Source organism: Tupaia chinensis, unplaced genomic scaffold, assembly GCF_000334495.1.
Source record: "Tupaia chinensis unplaced genomic scaffold, TupChi_1.0 Scaffold000294_5, whole genome shotgun sequence".
Taxonomy (NCBI): Eukaryota; Metazoa; Chordata; class Mammalia; order Scandentia; family Tupaiidae; genus Tupaia; species Tupaia belangeri.
The window spans coordinates 1,551,559-1,556,675 of NW_006159782.1; the positions used below are offsets into that span (position 1 = coordinate 1,551,559).

A 5,117-nucleotide genomic window follows, 5' to 3' on the forward strand; every position below is an offset into this window, starting at 1 on the left:
GGGGTGATTTTACGCTTTCTGTCTCTCTCTGTCTTTCTGGCAAGCACACATGCCCTACAAGAATAAAAACAAAAACAAAACAAAACAAAACACTCTCCAAAAAAAAAGGTGAATAAAATAAAATAAATAATTATTTAAAAAAAGAGAAAACACCCATCTTTGTCTCCCACCTTTCATGCTGCCCCTCTCTCCCATAAAAAAAAATTGGATAGTCGTTTATCACTGATAGTAAGATCTCTTTAGTCTGGATACACAAATATATGATTTGCAAATGTATTCTTTCATTCTGTGTACTGTCTGTACTTTCTCAGTAATAACTTTTTGGTGTACTTTTACTTTTTTTTAAAAAGGTTTTTGTTTTAGGACACGTGAGCTTGCGGGAGAGACAGAGATAGTGAGAGGGGAAGTGAGAAATCACCCCCAGGGAGGATGGCCACTTCACAATCCCTTCTCCTCCATTCTCCTCCTGGGATCTTGGGCACACACAAGCACATGTGCCCAGCATGAATTTGAAGCCACCGGGTCTGGGACTTGAACCATTGACAGCCTTCTGGGAGTCCAGCAATGTAACCACCATGCTATCTGCTGGTCCCTTGATCCACATTTTTAATTTTGATTTTTAAAATTTTAATTTTAATATTTTATTTGGTTGGTTGTGCTTTAAGTGTCACGTCTAAGAAACCATCACCTGCTCCAAGGCCATGAAGATTTATAACTATGCTTTTCTTCTATGAATTTTATGTATTGGCTCTTACATTTAAGCCTATGATCCATGTTGAGGTAAATTTTGTATTAGGTTTGAGATGGGAGTCCGACTTCACTCCTTTGAATGTGGCTATCTAGTTGTCCCAGCACTATGTGTTGAAAACAATTCTTCCTCCATTAAATTGACTTGGCAACCTTACAGGTAATCAGTTGACTGGGGCCAGTAAGTGGCATGGTGGTTAAGGTGCTGGACTCCCACATGACTGACTGTGGATTGAGCCCTGGATCCTGTGGCTTGAAAATCATGCCAAGAGTGTGTGCATTCATACCCAAAATCCCAAGAGGAGAATGGAGAAGGAATTGTGGTGTGGCCATCCCCCTGGGGGGTGATTTCTCACTTTCCCCCTCTGTTTGTCTCCATGTGCAAGTGAATGCACTCTATGGGGAAAAAGATCAATTGACTGTAAATATATGGGCTTATTTCTGAAATATCAGTTTGTTAGTTCATTCATAAACTTATGAAAGGAGAGAGAGCCAGAGAGAGACACCCTTGACAGGGTCTTGATGCTGTCCCTGCAGCTTTGCAGCCAGCTCAGATGACGGACATGGCTGCACCCAACACACCCAGGTAGACCCGTGACTAAACCCTGAGCCTTCCCAATGGCTTCCAGCATCATACAGCAGCGTGGACACTGCCTGTACCAGTGAGACTAGGCCAAGAGATTGACTGTAGACATAGTCTTGTCATTTGATCTTGCCCCAGCCTCCCAGCTAGTTAGGATTATAGGCATGTGCCACCTGCCTGCCTGTTTAAAGTTGACCTAGAACTGAACCTGGGCCTCCTATGTGGTCTCAGCCTGTGAGCAGAGCCTAGATTGTCAATTTTTTTTTTTTCTTTTAGAGAGATTTTTGTTATAGTTTGTGTGCCCTTGCTGGAGAGACAGAGAGAGATAGAAAGTGAGAAATCACCCCCCCCGGGGGGGATGGCCACACAGCAATCCCTTCTCCATTCTCCTCTCAGGATTGTGAGTACACACGCATATGTCGCTGGCATGAATCTGAAGCCACCGGATCTAGGACTCACACCTCAGTCAGTCATGTGGGAGTCCAGCAATATAACCATTACACCATCTGCTGGTCTCTAGATTGTCAATTCTATCTAACTGTCCTTATGCCAGTACTATACTGGATTTTTTTTTTTTTTTAAGAATTAATTTGAGGGATGGGACCAGCAGGTGGCATGGTGGTTAAGGTGCTGGACACTCCCACATGGCCGACCAGGGTTCAAGTCCTGAATCTGGTAGCTTGCTTTCTCACTTCCTCTCTCTCTCATTCTCACCCTCTATCTCTCTCTGCTCAAACTAAAATAAATAAATAAATAAATAAAATAAAATAATTATATAAAAAAAAGAATTAATTTGAGGGACCAGCAGTTAGCGTAATGGCCCCCGGGGGGCGGGGGGTGATTTCTCACTTTCTGTCTCTCTGTCTCTCTCTGTCTGGTGAGCGCACGTGCCCTATAGCAAAAACCTCTCAAAAAAAGAAAAAACAAAGAGTTAATTTGAGGACCAACAGTTGGTGTAATGGCTATGTCGCTGGACTCCTGGACTCCTACGTGGTCGACAGCGGTTTGAGTTCTGGACCCAGTGGCTTAAACTCATGCTGGGTACGTGTGCATGTGTGCCCAAGATCCCAAGAGGAGAATGGAGGAGAAGGGATTATGGTGTGGCCATCCCCTCTGGGGGGTGATTTCTCACTTTCTGTCTCTCTGGTGAGTGCACGCGCCCTATAGCAGAAACCTCTCAAAAAAAAAGAATTAATTTATTTGGGGACAGCAGATGGTGTAGTGGTAATGTAGCTGGACTCCCATGACCGACTGCAGTTCAAGTCCTGGACCCAGTGACTTGAAAATCATGCCAGGTGCATGTGCTTGCATGCCCAAGAATGGAGGAGAAGGGATTGTGGCATGGCCATTCCTCTCACTGTCTCTGTCTCTCCAGTGAGTACACATGTCCTAATACAAAAACCTCTAAAAAAAAGAATTGTTTAGTTTAATTTTATTTATTATTATTTTTTAATTTGACCAGAGAAAGAGAAAGAGAACGTGAGAAAGCAAGCTGCGGTTGGCCATGTGGAAGTCTGGCCCCTTAATCGTCACGCCACCTGCTGGCCCCTACCATGCAGTCTTGATTACTGTAGCTTCATGGTAAAGAGATTTTTTTTTAAGAATTATTTTAACTTTATTTATTATTATTGTCATTATTATTTTCCAGTTTGATCAGAGAGAGAGAGAGAGAGAGAGAAAGTGAGAAAGCAAGCCACCAGGTCCGAGACTTGAACCGTGGTCGGCCATGCGGGAGTCCAGCGCCTTTAACCACCATGCCACTTGCCGGCCCCTCATAGTAAGTTTTGAATCAGAAAACATATGTTTTGTTTTGTTTTGTTTACTATAGGGTGAGTGTGCACGCCAGAGAAAGACAGAGAGAGAGAGAGAGAAATCACTCCACGGGGAGGATGGCCACACTGCAATCCCTTCTCCGTTCTCCACTTGGGATTTTGGGCACATGTGGACTGGGCCTGGCATAATTTTCAAGCCATTGGGTCTGAAACTCAAACCACAGTAGGCCTTTGGGATCCAACTACCCTTAACTCCATGCCACTTGCTGGCCCTGGAAAAATATGTATTCTTTTTTAAGAATGTTTTTTGTCTGTCTCTCTCTGTCTTTCCGGCGAGTGCACGCACCCTATAGCAAAAACCTCTCCATGGGGTCCAGCAGGTGGCGTGGTGTTTGAGGCGCTGAATACTCCCACATGGCCAACCAGGGTTCAAGTCCTAAATCTGGTGGCTTGCTTTCTCACTTCCTCTCTCTCTCACCCTCTGTCTCTCTCTGGTCAAATTAAAATATAAATGAATGAATAAATAAAATAAATAATTATTAAAAAAAAAAAAACTCTCCAAAAAAGGAAAGAAAAAAAAGAGAATGTTTTGACTATCCAGTCTCTTTTGCATTTCCATAAGCATTTTAGGGTCAACCTGACAATTTTTAGTAAAAAAAAAAAAAAGAAAAGAAAGAAAGGTTTTTGCCATTGGGTGTGTGCTCTTGCTAGAGACAGAGAGAGGGAAAGTGAGAAATAACCCCCCGGGGGGATGGCCATGATGTGCAATCCCTTCTCCTCCATTCTCTTATTGAGATTTCAGGTGAAAGGAAGGAAAGAAAAAAAGAAAAAGCCAGCAGATATTTTGATAGATTGCATTGAACATCTAGATAAAATTTTTTTTTGGAGAGGTTTTTTTTTTTTTATTTCAATTTATTTATTTGCATTCATTCACTGTACATCATTACAACAAGAGAGGTTTTTGTTATAGGGTGTGTGCGCGCGCCAGAAAGACAGAGACAGAGACAAAAAGTGAGAAATGGTTCTGGGATTCGAACCACGGTTGACTACATGGGAGTCCAGCGACATAGTCATTACGCTAACTGCTGGTCCCCTTTTTCTTTTTTTTTTTTTGAGGAAGGATGCCGTCAGCCTTCCTTTTTTTTGGGAGAGATTTTTGCTATAGGGCATGTGCGCTCGCCAGACAGAGAAACAGAGAGACAGAAAGCGAGAAATCACCCCCCAGGGGGGATGGTCACGCCGCAGTCCCTTCTCCTCCATTCTCCTCTCAGGATCTTGGGCACGCACGCACACGTGCCCGGCGTGAGTTTTAAGCCACCAGGTCTGGGACGCGAACCGCAGTCGACTACGTGGGAGTCCAGCGACATAGCCATTACGCTAACTGCTGGTTCCCTACATACTGATTTTTCAAGCAGCCATGTCCAGGCCTCAAACCATGGTCCACCACATGCGCCATGGTCCAGCACCTTAACCACCATGCCTCCTGCTGGCCCCTCACCTTGAACATTTTAAATGCCATAGGAACACAGAAATCACCTTGTTTCTGACTCTGGGTTAAATCTGTTATCCTCTCCCTTCCTAGCACTACCTGGTAAGGGCCACGTATTTTCCATCTTCCTTTCTGTAGTGTCTGCCCCTCCATTCCTTCTTGCAAGATTGCAGTGAGAACGAGGGCTGTCTGTAGTCAGAGACTGAACTTGAATTTATTGCTTGGAAATGGAACAGGGTTGTAGAATTTCCCTTTTGGGAGCTCGTCTCAGACCTGGGCCTCCGGTCCCGGGGAAGAAGGGCAGTCTTTCTGTAATGGGCTTCACCATGTCCTGTGGTCCTGTCTCTGCAGAGGGCAGCTGCAGCTGCTTCCTGGCAGTCTGGTTCTTTGCTCCTCTGGGCTGAGTTCCACCTCACCTCTCTCCACCTTTTCCCATCAGCAAAGATTCCGCTCCACACTGTCCTTTCCAGAAACTTTCTCAAAGTGCCATCAGTTAGGGTGTCCCCCTACCTCCTCTGGCATTCCT

At 44.5% G+C, this 5,117-nt stretch overlaps 1 long non-coding RNA gene across 1 annotated transcript in view; it reads left to right on the top strand.

Annotated features, from left to right (window-relative positions):
* Positions 1 to 2,893: 2,893 nt before the first annotated feature.
* The window catches only part of LOC102467885 (uncharacterized), a 3,631-nt gene continuing 1,407 nt past the window's right edge, over positions 2,894 to 5,117 (top strand). Inside the window, exon 1 of the long non-coding RNA XR_334865.1 lies at positions 2,894 to 2,911. This is a non-coding gene — a long non-coding RNA (uncharacterized LOC102467885). The remainder of the gene's footprint in view (positions 2,912 to 5,117) is intronic.